Source organism: Cryptotermes secundus, unplaced genomic scaffold (genome assembly GCF_002891405.2).
Source record: "Cryptotermes secundus unplaced genomic scaffold, Csec_1.0 scaffold1444, whole genome shotgun sequence".
Taxonomy (NCBI): domain Eukaryota; kingdom Metazoa; phylum Arthropoda; class Insecta; order Blattodea; family Kalotermitidae; genus Cryptotermes; species Cryptotermes secundus.
The window spans coordinates 133,097-152,095 of NW_019733851.1; positions in this window are offsets into that span (position 1 = coordinate 133,097).

Below are 18,999 nucleotides of genomic sequence, written 5' to 3' on the forward strand. Positions count from 1 at the left end.
AATTAGTAATTATTTATAATTAATAATTAACAATTCCGACGTTTCGGAAGGAATGTGCTGTCTCTATCTTTATGATAGAATAACAGTTTGAAAATTGAGGTGGTTCCTCCCATACGTCCTTAAACATCATCTAAACTGTAGATCCTTGCGGATCTCAGAAGGCAATAATCCTCGGAAATAGATCCTTACGTCATTTTATTATTAATTTTCCCTTTTCTTATTAATTTTCCCTTTTCTTCACGGTATAGACAATCCCGCCTGACGTTACTTCACTTGTTCATTGCATCATTCCCAGTTCTTCCTCGGCCACAGCCAGTACACACTTTTAATATTAAATTTAGTCGAAATCCGTCAAATGGTTTAGGAAATGAAATGTGTGGAAGAATAAACAGACACGAGAGGACTGTGTGTAATGCAATTATTGTAAGTGGACCCAACGTGCGCAAGGATCCCACAACAAGGGGGAATATAATTTCGTCTTGTTGCTTCAGGACCAAGCAACAACAAGAAAAGTTATGTTAATCTTTTTCCCTATAAAATCCATTATTGTGGTTTTAACAAAGTTCGGAATATGCACCCAGTCTCCCTCTCGTGGTCCTGCATAGAAGTGGAACTAATCCCTTTTATATAAAACCCTTTAATCTCTTCAAGTTACTATCTCCTGCACATTAAGCTCACTCAGCTGGTGACAATTCTGAATTTATTGGGGGAGTGGTAGGTTCGAATTTCGGCCGGGATACCGAACATCAGGACAGGAGATTTTCGTGGTTTTCATCAACAATCTAGGTAAATGCATGGATTATACATTAAATTAGGCCACGACAATTTTTTCCCCATGTAAATTGCAATTCATTGTTCGCTATTATCCCACAATTCGACACTGTACAGTTTGAACTACTTACAGTCATGTTAAACGGGATATATGTACACATCTACTTAGGTATAATAGACAGTGGTAGAAAATTAATGGTTGTAAGGAAATCCATGATGCAGTTCAACAATAGAGTTACTTCTTAATTTTAGTGGTAGATGCCTTCCTTAGAAATATAGCGTAAACTAAAAAGGCGTAAATTGAAGCCTAATTTTCCGTAAGAAATGAAGGAAAGTTGTAGGTTGCGTGCAGAGGCCAATATATCACAAAGAGTTACGGGTATTTATTCAGGTAAAATGTGTTGCTGCTGGTCACGGTAGCCGAGCGGTCTAAGGTATGCACTGTCTTCGCAGGCTCGGAAGCCGGGATCGTGGGTTCGAATCCCACTCAGGATATGGTTGTGTGCGTTTTTCTGTGTTTGTCTACAGGTAGAGGCCTTGCGACGAGCTGATCACTCGCCCAAGGGGTCCTACCGTATGTGTAAGATCTAGAAAAACCGAAGTGAACGGAGTTCACGGAGATAGGCCTAGGACCACTAGGGCTGTAGTGCCAAGGAAAAAAAATGAGTTGCTTCGTTTCTCATTTTATTTAAAGGATTACATTCCTTCACTGTGAGCGACTTGTAAGTTGTTACCATAGTTACATGTAAGATATCTGAGGTACATCTGTAAGAATCACGGTTTCTGCAGTTTGATTGGGAGGGCTAACTGAAACAGCCAGAGTGGATTACGGAAGAATATAAAGAAAAAAGCAGAGAGAATACATTTCATGCAAAGAGATGTCACAAATCAACAGACTCTAACCTTACAGAATGAGATGACAGTATAAGAATATCTTTTATGAGGTCCCTTGGTAGTTTATACGGTTGCATTTCTCTTTCAAGGTATGTAAGTTACCGGCATAGCGTACAACAAAATCTTCACATCAGTTAGTACAGTCTTGTATGACTCTGAAACTGAGTTCTGTGTATGGGACTGCAACAGGCTTCTATATATTTATAAGCCCTCGTTTTTAATGCAGTTGATAGACACAGAAACTTCTCCTTTGAGGAGGTTGGATTTTACGGCATTCTCCGTGGATAGACTACGTTTGTATGTCATGATAAGAATAAGATGTTCTTATTCATCGGACGCCTTCCTATGGGGGATAAGCTCTTGAATAATAAATACGAATAAAATGGGACAAAACTTTCAGGGGCTAGCAGGGCGCACACGCATTCATATATAAATATACATGTACACAGCATATTGGGAACCGTTTTACATATTTTCCTTAATTCTGTATTTCAGCATCCCGTTGCAATTGTTTTACTTAACGTCCATGTATTTACCGTCCGTTAATATTGCAATATTAATAAAATATTTGTAACATATCAAGACACCTGAAGTTGACCATTTGGGGCCGAAACATGTAGTGTCAAAATATATAATGTTAAACTAAAATTAAAATTAAGTAGTGAATAAACAAGTGTTGCAATATTGACGGACGATAAATAAATGGACGTTAAATATTTTCCTTAAATAAGAAAATAAAAGAGGTATATGTGATCGCCTTTCTGTCTGTGTGTAAGGGCTTCTGTATATCCCCCTAATTTTTTCGTCTTCTATAAAGACCTTCTGGTATCAAAGGGCAGTACGCGAATAGATTTTCTCATTAAGTAATGTAAAGCTATCCCCGTAACAGGCCGTGAAGGCCCATGGGGTTGTGAGACGTTGAGTGTCCCACATTATCTAGACAATCGGCTCAAAGATGGCGGTAAGGTTGTCAGCCTTACGCGCCGGCCGCGCTTTACTCCCCAGGAAAATTATTTAATTAATTCCTGGTACTCATTTCTGTTAGAGGCTGAGTCAACCCCAGGGCCATAGTGCGGCTGAAAGGATTAGGTCAATTGAAAAAAAAATCCACTGACCTCATCGGGACTTGAACCCGCGACCTTCCAGCTTGTAGCATAGCCCCTCAACCAACTACTTATTTCTTTATATTCAGGTAGGGTAGGGGGCGGCTCAGAATATGTAGATTCGTCAAAGGCTGAAAATAAATATTTTTCAGCATCACAGCGCTTCCTCATATGCACTACGCATATGAAGAGATAAGCCGTACGTGCCACATTTGTTGCATTGCAATTTCGAGCGACTATACCCGCACTCACGCAGCGTCTAGGTTGACTTCAAGGACAACAAATGCATTTCGTCACTTTAATATTATGAATAATATTTATGTGAGATATACAAATGATTTTTGATACTGCAGGCTTGTGCAACAGCCTATGGCCTAACTTATTTAACCACTCCGGGATGGAAGACACCAGAATGACCGTGTGCCTGACCGCTTCTTGCATGGGTTCTCCTTGTCAAATTGCAGGTACATTTGGGTTTAGAAGTTATGTAAGATACAGACTTCCCCGTAAAATTTATTTTTCTTACCGCGGACCTAATAGGAAACGCCCAAAGAACGACAAGTTTGCTCCATTCCCTTAAAATGTGTACCGTATATACAAGAATTACTGGAAAGTTTTTTTTAATAAAATTCGAAATATCATACCTAGTCCATTCTCAATTAATTGAATAAACCTAAATTTCTCAATTTGAATATTATTATTTCTTTAAATTTTCACCTGTTATAAATTGTGGTATTTACACGGAAATCAACCATTGTGGGTCGAATGAAAAATCTTTTCGGTTTTCATACTTGTTTCGTAAAAAAATCAAATTAGAATATGTATAAAACAAATATTCCTTTGGCCAATATGGAAGGAAAGCAGAATCCTTCATAAAGTTTTGTTTTCTTACTAAGACAACTTATTTTGTAGCAACCTGTTTCCCAGTTTCGATATATAACTATATGTAACACAGGTTTCAAATTTTGTAAGTCACAGCCCACTTGATGATAAGCAGTTCATTTCGATAGTGCAGCCACTCTGAACAGAGTGACTTGGAGTGTTTGTAATCGTGTGGTTGGAGTTTTGCTCTTCTTGACGATGTCACGTGACTCAAGTGCAGACAGAAGAGAAACGCAAACAAAACTGCTGGGAATACCATGAAATCAGTGAGTCGGAAAGCTGAAGGAAGTAGGTTCTGTTTTTGATAACTCATGATAGAACTTGTCGTCAGCGGGAGGCAATTGTGCACAGTATCACGTAAGGAGATGTTTCAAGTGCTTCGGAGTGAGCGTGGGATATTAAACATTTACGTATGCTGTTCCTGCCTTTTTAAGTAATAAAAATTAAAACAGATGAAGAATTTACTTAGGTACATTTCCTGTTTATAATATTCAAATTAATAGGGACGAAAATAAAGAAAAGTAAACGAAAGATATATCCTAATATAAAATTAAAAATCGCTAAGATATTTAGAAGTGTATGACAAATATACATGTAGCTGACAGCGCTGGCCAACATCTACGTTAACCTTTTAAAGAAGCGGTTACTATATGTACCACTTCCTTTAACATTCTCCATTTTGACTGCAGAAAATATCTGTATATTTCGTATGACACTTATATTAAATAGCGATGATTTCCCTATGCAGCATTAACCAATTAGTTTCACCTAATGTAGACAATTTTTTTTCTGTGAGGTACAACTAACTTTTAATTAATATTCAAGTGAAATTCTTGCTCTTATATATAGACAACATCGCAGTCTGAAGCAGGCGAACACGTTTTTACGCAGCCTATGCACAGTGTTCATAGCAGGCCTGAACTCATAACGGGGAGCTTGTATCTCCCTTGCTTAATATCAACATTTTGTGGACCAGTATACAAGACTGGTAGACTAAATTTAATATCGACACTAAACTTTCTCGAATTAATTCACTTTTAAAGATTATTGTATTCTGTGATATGACGCCGTGTAATCTGCTAGTAATGTAAACGAATTTCGATGGAGTTTTCAGCCTCCATCTTCAGATGGACTCTAGAAGAAGACTGAAATAGCACATTCCTCCAAGACAGTAATGTCCATATTCAGCGCCGTGATAGCTTCAAATATCGCAAGTTAACTTTTATTCACACCGGTACAGCAAAACCCAGGAATTACAAGGAAATCGAACTAATTTTAGCGGTTTTATAAAACACCGGCTAATCGCAGTTGGAACAGTAACGTTAAGGCTCATCCACACATAAAAGGAACACTTTTATTCCAGAATAATTTCGAGTCCCGGAGAAGGGAACTAAAAGGAGCGCTGTTGCGCAGGTGGATGCTCACAATAGAATCGCTCATTAACCTCCGCTCCGAGGTGATTAGGGGCGAGTTATGTATTCCGCGTCACAGAGACCAACTTCATCTCTCGCGGGAGCGATTTTTAGGAGCTTGAAACGCCGTCCCGATCAGAAAGGTTGCCTTGACCTGAAGGTAATCCTTGAAACTTCGGTCCAGAGAGGCTTATAGTATTACTATACCATGCTATTACCTCCCGTCCTGCTTAGTTTTCATTTTTTACTTGCTCCTTTTTTTCTTTTAAATCGTTCCATTTGGTAGTGCTCGTGACCTGCTTTTAAAAGCTTGTCTCTCATTTCACCTTTCAAGTTAGACTCTATATTATGCCCTGCATCACACCTGAACCATGGGCAGGAGCGCAACTGGCACTTCTAAATACAATTACTGTATCAGAATCGAAATACGGCGCTATATGTTTCTTCGGTTTAAATCCACAAGAATAATTTTTTTTATTTATTTGTTTAATCAGCAATCAGAATATACATTCCATTAGCTAATGTTGTGGCTATTTAGATGACTTGATGAGGAGTCGTCCAGTGGCGAATCCTCAGTAATTCAAATCAGGTCAATTGGCCAGTTTCGTTTGAGCCGTCTGTTGTCTGCTCTTGTCGATAGCGTCTTTAGGAATTGGTTTCTGTGAGATATTATTTTGTTGTGATGTCTTGCTTTTTTGTTTGATGACGTCTTATACGGGAGATATACCGAGATCGGTGTGGAGAGTTGCGTTGGAGACATACCGTGGTGCGTCGACTATCATTCGTAGGATCTTAGATTGGCTTCTTTGGATTATTGCTGTGTTGGATTTGCTGGCGCAGCCCCATAATTCCAGGCCTTACGTCCAAATAAGTATGATTATAGTCTTATAGATCAGAATATTATTTTCAACTGTTAGCTTTGATTTTTTGCCTATTAGCCCGTTTAACTGTTTAATGGTTAAGCCTACTTGCTTTCGTTTCTTGACTACATGCTGCTTCCATGTTAATTTGCTGTCTATAGTCATACCTAGGTATTTTATTTCTGCTTTGCGCGGTATTTGGATATCACTGATGTATATGCCAGGTGTCAGCTTTTTTTCGTACGGTGAAAGTTATGTAGTAAGTCTTGTTTTCATTTATTCTGATATGCCACTTCTCGAACCAATTTTGTAATGAGCTAAGGTGATGTTGAAGGTCTGTTGCTGCTCTTTCTGGGTCTTTGTTAACTGACAATATAGCTATATCATCGGCAAATGTTCCAAGAGTTATATTTGAAGAAGTGGGTAGGTCAGATGTAAATAAAGTGTATAAAATTGGACCAAGGACACTGCCCTGCGGCACGCCTGATTTTATCGGTTGGGGTTCAGATTTTTCGTTTCCCACATACAAGAATAACTGACAAGGATTTTGTTGCCCAGACTGAATTCCCACGTAACTTTCTGTTAGTAAAACACAAAGGATCTATATGTTTCCTCGCGTTTGCGTATGATTCGCATATCAGAAGAAGCATGGAAACGTGCGCTCAGCCTAACAATTCCGGCACGTATGCTCTGAAATTGCCTCCAGGTTTTAAGTTTGCGAATGGTAAATTTTGAAGTTCTATTACGAATTCGGCGAAGCTGATTATTTCAGGCGAAAGCACTGATAAACACGTTAAAAAAGTTGTTTTCGAAATTTTACAAAATACATACACCAAGTCTGAAATGATGCGAATTGTTGGTCAGTCCATCTTCATATGTTAGCACGACTACTGTTGACTGATGGATATACATGCATACAAAACGTAACAATTCTGGGACGTTAGTTTCGTCGTATTTAATTATCTCAGAAAAGAAAAACATAAGAATTGTGGACAAAGTCTGTTGGATGTAAAATGCGAGTTTAATTTTTTCTCTGAGGCTTTTATCAGGAAGAGTTTTGTTAAAGGTAAATTTATCTCTGTGCTTAATTAATTAAGCGCTATGCCATGAAGACATATAGAGGAGAAAAACTATAGCTCCACTATTTTTGACCTCGGCACTAGATGGAGGTTGAGGAGTCAGATTCACGCTCCTGCTGCTTTATCCCAGGAAAAGGGCGCCCTGTAAAAACTGGATTGGAGGCTGAGTGGGCCTCAGAGCCGATGTGGAAGCTGTGAAGAAGAGAGAAATCTTTCCTCTGCCGGGAATCGAACCCCAGCCTTCTGGCTCGTAGCTGTACCGACTAAGCTATCACGGTTCTACATTTTTTATTGATATAAATATTTAGAAAATTAAGCAGCATATGAGCGCAGAAACGCATTTAAATTTAATTTAATTTAAATGTTGATCCTTTCTTAAGATAAAATTAAATGTTTTAACACACTCGAAGAAAACACTCAGTCTAAAATCTTGGAATGACAAGCCATCCAGTGTAAACAAATTTAATATAAAAATGTAATTATTTATATGGCCGATTTGAGGTTTTCAAGGCAGTGACTATGAAGAATGCCGTCTTCTGGAATGTGGTGCCGTGTATATATTTTGTTAACCGACGTTTCGGGGGCATTCTTTATTTATACGGCCTTACACACTTGGCCCTTAGGGGCCATATTCAGAGGCTTGCTTTACAATTACCAAGGATCTAAGTATAATAAGTTAAGCAGTCATGACCATGAAATATGTCAGAATTATAGACGTGTAAATATTATTGCTAAAAAGGTTTCTCGTTTTGATTGCACCCCTTGACTGACGTATTTTATTTCTGATTGTTAAATATTTGAATATCCTGTTGGATCCATGTGGCCTCCATGTATATTTGACTGATATTAAAATCCCAAAACAACATTTCATGAAAATCTATTAAGAGTTTATCCAGTTGCTCCATGCGCACAGACAAATGGACGGAGCAGTTTTAGAAACCCCCCTTCTGTGGGGAAGAGAAAAGCTAACAGAAACTTTAGAGAGGTAGCCGTGATTCATAACTTTACGCGATATTTGGACTCGAGCTGTTTTATTAAAATTGCCATATGAATTTTACTTTGAGCAAGAGAGAGAGGATATGAAGGGAGGAAGTCTTGATTTTGAAGGAAAAAAGGGCGCAATATTTCAGTCCACGTGCACTGAGTGCATTTTTTTTTTTGTCTCCAGAGGGCAAGCAGAGAACTCAAACAGCAGACAGCGAAGATGAAGACTGAAAATGAGAACATCAAATTGTCTCATTACTAATTCAAGAAGAAGTTGCAGGGGTATGAAAAAATAATGTTAATATTGCATTGGGTACGTGAAGGTTCGTGAGGCAGGGTTCAGATGTAATTCTGTAACTCAACAGGCCAGAGATCACTATATCCTTACGTCAGACGTACACCATGAAACTCTTTTTATTTTCTTATTTAATTTGAAGATGCTTTTGTCTTATTAGATGAATATCACAAGCTTCTAAACTCAGATACTTATGAAACAAGGAACATCCTATTGTAACGTCCTCATAGGATATATGTGAATGGAATCTGTTGAACAGGACTTTTCTGATATCTTTAAGAAATTATGAGATGCAACGAGATGAGATGATAAAGACCCTCGTACATAAGTAGACAGAAAGGAATATCAGGACATGCAGAATGAATATGCGAGAGAAAACACGCAGAGAAATAAGTGAAACGCTAAATTAAACAAAATTTATAATTTTATAATATATCTGTGATAACAGTTCGTAACGTAAAATATTATAAATATATGCCTGTATAAGTGCCAAGGTCAAGAATGGTGGAGCTATACCTCCACTCCCACATATGTCTTCATGGCATAATGCTTAATTAAGTATAGGTACAAATTTATCTTTTTAGCATATTTTCCTTATTTTGAAAACATAAAAGTATGATTATGCGATCTCCATCCTGTATGGGCCTGTGTGTCTGTGTATGCCCCTTATCAACTTTTGAATGTCTAAACTAATCTTTACGAAATTTGGTATATCATGACACCTGAGCCCATCTCATCGGCGTACTTCATAAATCCCTCCCATCAGTCTGTGTGTCTGCATCCGTATCCCCTTGTCGTTTCCAGGCTACGGCTCGTTAAAAACGTTACCGCGGCAACGAATACTCACTCAACAATAGAAGAATTGTTGGACGCCTAGCTTTCTATGCGGTTCGTTCCTATAAAATTAAGGTAGGCGATTAGTTCTTCCCAAAACTTCTTGTTTGAATACTATTGCAACATCCGTTGAGAATATAATGGGTTGTCTCACAAGGTGTTACATCCGTTTTCTTCCTGTTAACTTCAATTGCTTTCTTCTGTATTTCCAGTCCAACATGTTGCCGAATGGTAAGTCCAGGCCGATGTTTAAAGCCACCTCCAACGAATAAAATCCACAAATTTTCAAACAAATTCTCTCTTTACATACATTATAACACTTCACACATCGTCAATACTCATACAAAAGACAGATATATTGAAACAAAAGACTGCTCACCCACTGGACACTTATACATAGCTTACTTTCATGAAACGTATTAAGTTTGGATAGTCCGATGCTATCCATCCACGGCTCTACAGCCTTTGTTGGGCCTTTCCCTTCTTAATCCTATACACAGTCGGCAGGACTCCTTGGGAGGGGGATCAGCCCGTCGCAAGGCTCCTACCTACACAGAGAATGAACTCACACGGACATCTATGTCTCGAGTGGGATTCGAAACCAAGATCCCAGTGTTCGAGTAGGCGAAGATGGTTCATGCCTCAGACCGCTGCCACTTTGATGACAGTCCGATGCTATGGTGACCCGAAATTGCTTATTCCTGACTGGCAAGCATTTAGGAGTTCTGGTACCTCTCGATGGTTGTACCGACTATTTCAGCTAGTCTGCAGCCAACTGCTGCTCTCACTCTGCGTAGATCATGGGGCGACGAACGGTGGGGTTGCCGTAAGTGGTTAAATTTGACCTGGAAGGAAAAGATTTCTGAAGGTGCTACCTCAGTCTCGAGGGACTCAGGAAAACTATGCTCACCATCGGTCACGGAACGGATGTGTGCAGTGGAATCCCGCGTCATGGCATGGGCAATGAGAGTCGTGAAAACCCTTGCATAAATCCACACCCGTGCAACAACGGAAATTATGATAAAATGAGCCTAGTTTTCCACATAAAATCTGGAAAGCTGGTTATAAATTACAATTCGTAAACTTCGAGCTTAGTGGGTCAAACTTCCTGCTTATATTAATCAATTTACTGGAGTAAGAATTTCCAAATGACGTGAGTTAGATTCGGAAAGTTTAAGGACTGACAGCAAGGTGAAAGTAAGGTATCAGGAATATGGGCTTGTAATGACAAATTTCATGATACCTTCAATGTAAAACGAAAATAAGTGTTATTTAATACAGGAATATATTACATTAAATTTCTAAATATATCCGCCAGCGACCTGAATGCGCATTTCATCAGTTTAAGGTCATGCTTTAGTACAAAACTCGTCCTGAGCCGTTCTGTTTATAGGGGACTCAAGTAAACCGCAGTGTTACAAAAAAAAAAAAAGGGAAAGTTATCCTTGTACTTAATTATTTACGCACTATGCAATGAAGAGGTGGGGCACGCGGTACCGTAGTTGTTTGAGGTACTAAGCTACAAGTCGGAAGGTCCCGGGTTCGAGTCCCGACGAGGTGGATTTTTTCAATTTACTTAAGCTTTACATCCGCACTATGGCCCTGGGGTTGACTCAGCCTCTAACAGAAATGAATAGAAGGAATCTTCCTGAAGGGGTAAAAGGCGGTCGGCGCGTAAGGCTGGCAACCTTACCGACATCTGTGAGCCGATCGTCTAGAAGATATGGGAGCCTCAACCTCTCTAAACGCTAATGGCCCTTCACGGCCTATTACAGGGATAACTTTGCCTTTACCTTGCGATGAAAAGGTACATGGGAGTGGAGGTGAGTGGTCAGCTACACGCCCTTGCCGTTTTGGCCCCGGGGAAAGAGGCCCATTAGCAACTGGAGAGGAAACCGGGTGAGCGTCAGAGTAGGTCTGGACGTTGTGAAGGAAAGAAAAATCTTGCACTGCCGGGAATCGAAGCACGGCCGTCCAGTTCATAGTCTGCCGCTATAACGACTGCTGTTGTGCTTCAGCTTCTATTAACTATTTTAAAATGTTAAGGCCGGAATCTGGGCCTTCCAGTAAGAATGAAATAAAAATTTTACGGCTGCAGAAATGATCTGTCTTGCATTAAACGTGATTCGTATATGTCGCATTAATATGACTGTAATCTACAGCCGCGACTTGTGTACAATTCATATCACACACTAATAATATAAAACTCGTTGCAGGGGTTCATCCATCACACAGGTCCAGTTTATTGATGTAGGGTAGCGTGCTCCATCTCAAAATGTCATGGGATATCAGACATTCCCAGTGCATAATTCCCCAAAACCTGTAAACACAGCTATGATTACCGGAGTTTGACATCATTACATAATTAGTCTAAGCAGAGCAGTGTTTGCCGGGTTGTCGTTATGTTGCTCCCGCGCCGTTTCCACAGAAGCGAAAAGCAAAAGTGATCTATCTGAAACAACGTTCACAACATTTCCTTCATGAACAGTGAATCAAGACAAATTCTGAACATTTACCCAAAATATTTTTAAAGGAGACAGGTATGAATTGGCCGCCTTTGTGGTCTAGTGGTCAGAGTTTCTGGCTAGAGATCCAGAGGTCCGGGTTCGATTCCCGACGCTACCAAATTTTCTGAGAAACAGCGGGTCTGGAACAGGGTCCACTCAGCGTCGTGAGGATAACAGAGGAGATATTTCAAGGAAATAGCGGCTCCGGTCTAGAAAGCCGAAATTAACGGCCGTGGGGATTCGTTACGCTGACCACGCGACACCCTCTATCCGCTAAAATTGGCATTAAACTTCGCCGACAAACGGCGGTCGGTCGGTATAGTTCGCTTGCGGACTCAAGCCACGGAGTTTGTTGTTCTTTGGAGGGATTAATGAGAATGTGAATGACGATAAGAACGGCAAACGAAAAGAGGATAGGCATAGAGGAATATATGAAAAAGGAGGGAAGAAGATAAAGGTAAGAACATTTATACGTAACAAAGGACAGGACTTCCCATTGAAATAGGTTACCAACTAACACAACTAACCAACAATCGAGTTGATGAAGTGTGGAATCCATCTAAATAAAATGCAAATATTCAGTTCTGTCTTTATCTAGAAAAACCGTTCTGTTTATTGTTCAAAACATAAGATTTCGGAGACTGGATTCTGACTCCGTCTTCAGGTAAAACTTATTCATTTGGGACCAATTGATAGAGGTAGTCCCTATCTCCGGGGGAAAAATGAATTTTTGAAAAATAAACATGATGGCGTTTTTAGATAAAGACAGTACGATGGATAATGTCCAGAAACAATATTTGTACTGATGTACCAGCGTCACAAACTTTCAGATCTTATTCAATTCCTACCTCGCAGTAAACACACCGCATCCCCACTGTACAGACCAATGTGCAGCGCTATTTGGGAGCGTTCCCCATTTTTTTTCTGGGAATCATATGATATATATATATATATTACGCAGGAAAAATATGGGGGTTATTTTAATGCCACAGTGAGCGGCACTTTAAAGGGTTGATATAATGCAAAATGTGTGAAGGATAAGCTGTTTAATAAGAATGTAATCTTTATAAGAAGTTAATACACATTCACTTTGAGGGAAAAATAAAGCTGTATAGATGTGTTTCCTGGCCTTTGTCAATAATCTTGAGCTTTCTTTCACTCTAAGTTTAGTCTTCTGTTCACCTGTAGTCCCAGACACTATCCGCACCACTTACCAGCTCTTCTGTACAATAACAACTCAAATAGAAATTATTTGATAGAACTATTGTAAATACAGACACCATTACGACAATGATTCAGCACATGACAATTATATATTTCATGCTATCTCACTGTACAGCACATTGTACACTATACAGACTATTTTCGAAAATGTATTGTACTAGGTAAACTGTACCAACTTTGTCGCTTGAACAGTAAATACCGGTATTAGCAACAGTACGTAATATTTCTTTCTTATCGAGAATTTTGGAAGTTTACACTGAAATACGAGCTATATATCGGAAACGATTCGGAATAGGACACATGTATATATACGCTTTCTTGCTTAGAATGACCGACACTATGACCTACCATAATATTGACCTTTCATCCTGGGACATCCTGTATAGTCTAGCTACTGAGTGTGAGGTAAAATTATGTGCACAGAAAAATGTAATGATCGGTGTGGGCTACAAGGACCTGTGACGATGTGAAGAGAGAGACCCCTTCCATATATATATGTTCATTCGATCGTGACCTCGTGTTTGTGGAACGTTTTATGACATTACAACAGCTTAAGATAAACTGATGTTCATTATCGCTTGTATTTACACATACATAACACAGAATTGTGTTAGGATCTGTAACAGTATTGCACGCACGTTGCAAACAATCTGAGTGGCGATTCGAGGGGTTGCCAACCTGTCACTTAGCATCACTTGCTTGTCCTGCGCTTTAGAACAGATCGTGCGCTGTTCTCCTAACATAAGCCTCTAAAAGACGCACTTAATTCCCTTTCCTATGTCGATATTCGCATCTATAATTAACTGAACGTTGCAGGGTTTTCTTTGAAAAGTAGCCAAGGAATTCTCCGCCTTTTATAGACACCAAAAATTCATTACCAAGAAGAATAATATATTGCGGAATGTGACGTCGTGTAGGTTTTTATTTTGGTTATTTAACGATGCTGGAGGTATAGTGTCGATGACAGGATGATTAATGAATGTGGGGCAGTTGGTGAATGTAATTTGGCAAGGGAAACCGAAATACTAGGACGAAACCAATCCCACTGCCACTTTCAAACGATCTGACTAGTGATCGAACTCTGGTCGCCGAGGTAGGAAGCCGGCGACTAACCAGCAGCGCTAAAGCCGTGTAGTCTGTAGACAGTTACCGACGTTTAGGAGGAACCTATAACTCTTTTCTCATGACGGGATAGAAAGCTGAGAGCGGAGATTTCGTACGGATATAAAGTCATGACTGGGGCTGGAGTTTTGAGTGAACAAACTACGCAGTCCTATCCTGTAGAAGGAGGCAGTAGGTGCTTCTGAACTCCCGACCAGACTATGAGGCATCCTTTTTATGAGGCCGTAGGAACTTCAAATGTCGTGTTTATTGTCGTGGCAACAAAACACCTCTGGTTTTCATGAGCCAGATGAATCTAGTCTTCAGCTTCAGACTCATTTCATTTGAAATTCATTTTAATATTATTACACATTTACGCCTCGTTCTCCCAATAGATTTCTTTTTGAGGTTTTCCAGTGGAAATTATGTACGCATTTAGAATTTCTGTTATGTCTCTAAACAGAACAATATATTTAGCTTAAATCACGGCAGAGGCTTTAACATTCGTTTTCTTTTTATTCGGGAGGTCTGGTTTTCAAACGTGGGTCTGGTATTTGATCAGCTATAACCTCCTCAATATTAACATGAAATTTCACTCCAATATAGCCCCCTTCTTATTGTTAATACATATAAATATTTCGATCGAATGTTGCTAAACACCCTCTCTCAATTTCTTTCTTCGGCACATAATCTGAAAACCTCCACATCCAAACAATTTACCTTTTTCTTTATTCTGAATTGACCAGAAAGATGAGTGGGAACTGTTTAGGAAACTTCAAAGCCCAAAATTTTTGTTCCCTTTTCTCGTAAAATACACTTTCACCCCCCTGCCCCATTTGTCTTCTGTCTCACTTGTTCATGCTTCAAAGGGTTAAAGCAGAATTCTTCCATCTGAAGACGTTTCAGACAATTCTGCCTTCGACACGAGGCAGCTTACCTGCAGACTGCAGGTTGCCTCTTCATGGGATCATATTTTATTCAGTAGTACCAACCTTGTGACAGTGATTGAGGAACTTGCAGATTAGCGAGGGAATTACGTGGGCAAACACATGTTAGGCCGAGTTGTGCCTTGTTTGACATCAGAATAATGTATTCCCCATGTAACAAGGATGTGTAACCCAACGTCAGATGTTACTTGGTAGGCCCGCTGTTAACATTGTACAGCTTGGCTTCAGTGTGAGATGGTAGTATTGTCACGGAACGATGGAAAAGGCTATGTGGCTGCAATCCACAACGATGGAGTACTGAACCCTTTGAAGGATGAATCTAAATGGTATTCAGAAAGAGAGTACCTTCCTCACAGAAACACCGCGGATCTATTACAAAGATCACGCGATTAATGATGTTTAGGGTTATAATTACAGTTTACTCTTAGACTCGTAAAAACCAAATAAACACATCGTGTGAGCAAAAATATTGAATTTTTGTAATTATGTAACAGATGTTAACACATTGTCACCTCTGTGCCTAAGAGAGTTAATTAGTGTTTCTAATACTTTCCATAACACAAGTTCCTGGAAATATCTTCTCCTGTTAAGGCATTAAATATATAAAAGCTGATTCTAAAGGGTTCTGACGATGGAGTATAACACTCAGAATTACTGGGTTTTCATGCTTTCTCTATTGTCCCGTACTTTAAGAAGTAGAAAAAACAACGCTTCGAAAACTGGGCCCACTTCCGTCCTCAAATGAGGGGGAGATGACATATATACTATTGGGTCCCTTAGAAAGAGCTAACCTCAATCACTGGACAAATCATATCAGATTTAAGGGACCCAAAAGGAGTACGTGTCTTCCCCCTCACCTGAGGACGGAAACAGATCCATTTTCCGAAGCTTTGTGTCTTCTGGAATTTAGAATACTGAACGATGGACAAAGTATAGAAAGCCAGTAATTCTGAATATCAAGAGTTGTCTATGCGATGTAATCTTAATGCATATTGTGAGCTCCTCTTCTCTAAACGCCACATCGGTGGCTCCTTGTGGAGTTAAGAAGAGTTGGACACTCACATAAATTTAAATGTCAACGTCCACTTCGCTAACGATAGGGCAAAGATGATCTGTGGGGGGTTAATTTCTCTGAGGTGAGCATAAACTTGGAATTAATTATATCACAGTTTTAAATAATTAATTATGCAGCGATATGTAACTAGGCTTCAATCTGACATATTTAGGTCAACCAGTATTAAATGAAAATATATCCTGAAGACGGAAGCAGCGTCATCAGCAGCGACTTGAGGCACAGAACAAATGATGCTCGAGATGGTTCAAGTTCGTATAGCAACAGGCGTGACCAGAGTGGTTTGAACGGCTGTTGTACTGCGATGTGGAAAGCAAATGGAAAAACTACCACATTATCACTTTTCCTGGACAGTCTCTTTCCAAAAACAGAAGATCACATTAAGTGGAGGAACTGTTTTGGAAGAGACTGTGGACCTGTCATCTGACAGTTACTGATCAATCAATCAATATCCTTTACCTAAAATACTTTAAAATATCAAATCATTTAAGTTAAATCTAAGATTACTATAGAAATATTTGTCCCTAGTGATGGCCAACTGAGACCGAAACATGTCGCACTGTATGAATATTTAATCTAAAGGAAACTGGTATATTTGAATATAACTGTACATTTAACTGAATGTAAATAATACATCGACAATGACTTCCATCAAATTATGTACATTTTTGTGTTCCGCCTGGTTTCAAGCTGTGCCCTAACCCCACTACACTGCTTCACAGTATCCCCTCCGAATGGTAACAGTTTTATGACGTTGAAGGCACGGAACGGCACGGAATACTGACTCTTCTTCCAAATATACAGATTACGTACAGCCATAAGGCGGAGAAGAGACCAAAGGATGAAGAAAAGTAAATGTGACGTCACCTGCATATTTAGGACTTGACTATGGATGGAGAGATCAACAGACGGCTTATATAGATCGAATATATGAAATAATCACAGATTTATTGCGAAAAATGAATGGCTAGACGGGCAACCTAATTGGCAGCCAGGGTAAGAGGCAAAGAGGCGGAAGTAGGATAGGAAGGCAGATGGATAAACAGAGAGATAGAGACACAGATAAGTAGACAAGCGGATGGATGGATGGATAAAACAAATGAGTAATGTACGCGTAAGTAGGTGGACATATGAATGGATGGGTAGAGAGACGATTAGATAAATATAAATAACATAATTAAATACTAATTGTGCACGCATATCATGCAGAACTTTGTCATGAACTGGTTTATCTGTCGTCCGTTTTCGTTGATGTGGGCAGCAGAAACTCACGGCACGAATACTTGCTGGAGCCTCTATTGGTGGAGGAATAAAAGTAAAGTGAAACTTGTAACAGGTACTGACCATCGCTCGTATAATTATACCCAATGAAGGCGCATGCTAGCCTACTACAATGAGTATTCTTTTTTCCTGTACTTTATCCCTGGAAATGAAATTCAAATACCGGTAAGCATGGAAAGTCCACTTATGCATGGGATGCTGCCTCCTGCTCTGGCCATTTCCTCCACACACACATATGCTCGCTCTTCTGCACCGACTCTATCATTGCGTTCAAAAGGGTGCTATGTCCGCAACGTCTTTTAGATTAGCAAATCTCTATGTAACAAATACGCATTCCTCCAGATGCGATAAGTGCACTGTGAATATACAAATTACCTTACATGTTTCGACCTGTCTTTCCCATTATAAGAGCTTTCATCAAAACTGATAGGAAACACTGTATATGTAAGATTTGAGGCTTTCACGGCGGTGACTATGAAGAAAGCAGTCTTCTGGGATCTGGCACCGTGTATATGTGGTGTTAACCGACGTTTCGGAGGAACGTATCGCCTCCATCTTCAGGGTAGAAGAAAAATATAAGTAATCTGCAAGCGAAGAGACCGTGACAACCGGTAAAAGCAGACTGACTGGCAGTCTGCAGATTTCTTATATTTTTCTTCTACCCTGAAGATGGAGGCGATATGTTCCTACGAAACGTCGGTTAACACCACATATACACGGTGCCAAATCCCGGAAGACTGCTTTCTTCTTAACACTGTATATATTTGCAATAATGGGGTTGACAAAACAATGGAAACACTATGAAATTGAGGGATAAAATTTGTATTGGCTACAACACTGAATATTCTTCTTCCGTTTATGTACACTCTGCATTGCTCGTATTAGTGCATTAGTGATTGTGTTAGTGTGAAAGAATCGGGAAATATGAGGACGGATCTTTGGTGCTCGTTCAGCTGGAGCATCTGTGAAAAACCTGCCACATTATTTGGTGTAGCGAGTGCGACAGTTTCTAACGTTATATCGGCATACACGAATCGTGGGAATGCAAAATCAGCGAAGAGGAAGAGAGGGCGAAAATCAACACTGACAGAAAGAGATCGTCGTACATTGAGAAGGATTGTTTCGAAAAATCACAAAACCGCTACAGCACAGGTGACAGGACAGCAGAAGTGAATATTCATTTTGAAGCACTTGTTTCCACGAAAACTGTCCGATATGAGCTTCACCAATCCAACATCTACGGTAGGGCTACTCTATATCATATGCTCAGATGCGTAATTGATGGTGTCAAGACCACAAAACCTGGACAACAGACAACTGGAAAGGCGCGCGTGATACGGTCAGATGAGTCGTCCTTCACGCTGTTCCCTATATCAGGAAGTGCTTACGTTTGGAGAGTACCCAAGAAAGCCTACAATCTGGAAGGCCTGGTTCCAAGTGTGAAACATGGAGAGGCTCTGTGATGGTTTGGGCAGGAACTTCATGGTACAGTATTCTGTTGGTCCAATTATTACCCTTCATGGCAGAATTTCTGCAAGGGAGTGCACGGACAGGTTGGGTAATGAGGTGCACCCCATGATCCAGAAGTAATTTCCGAAGCAGACACTGCCCCAATTTACATAGCTGGAACTGTTCATTTATGGCACGAATAATGTAAAGGCGAACTTCAACATCTTTTCTGGCCAGCACAATCACCAGACTTGAACATCATTGAACCACTTTGGTCAGTTTTGGAGACTAGAGCGAGGAACAG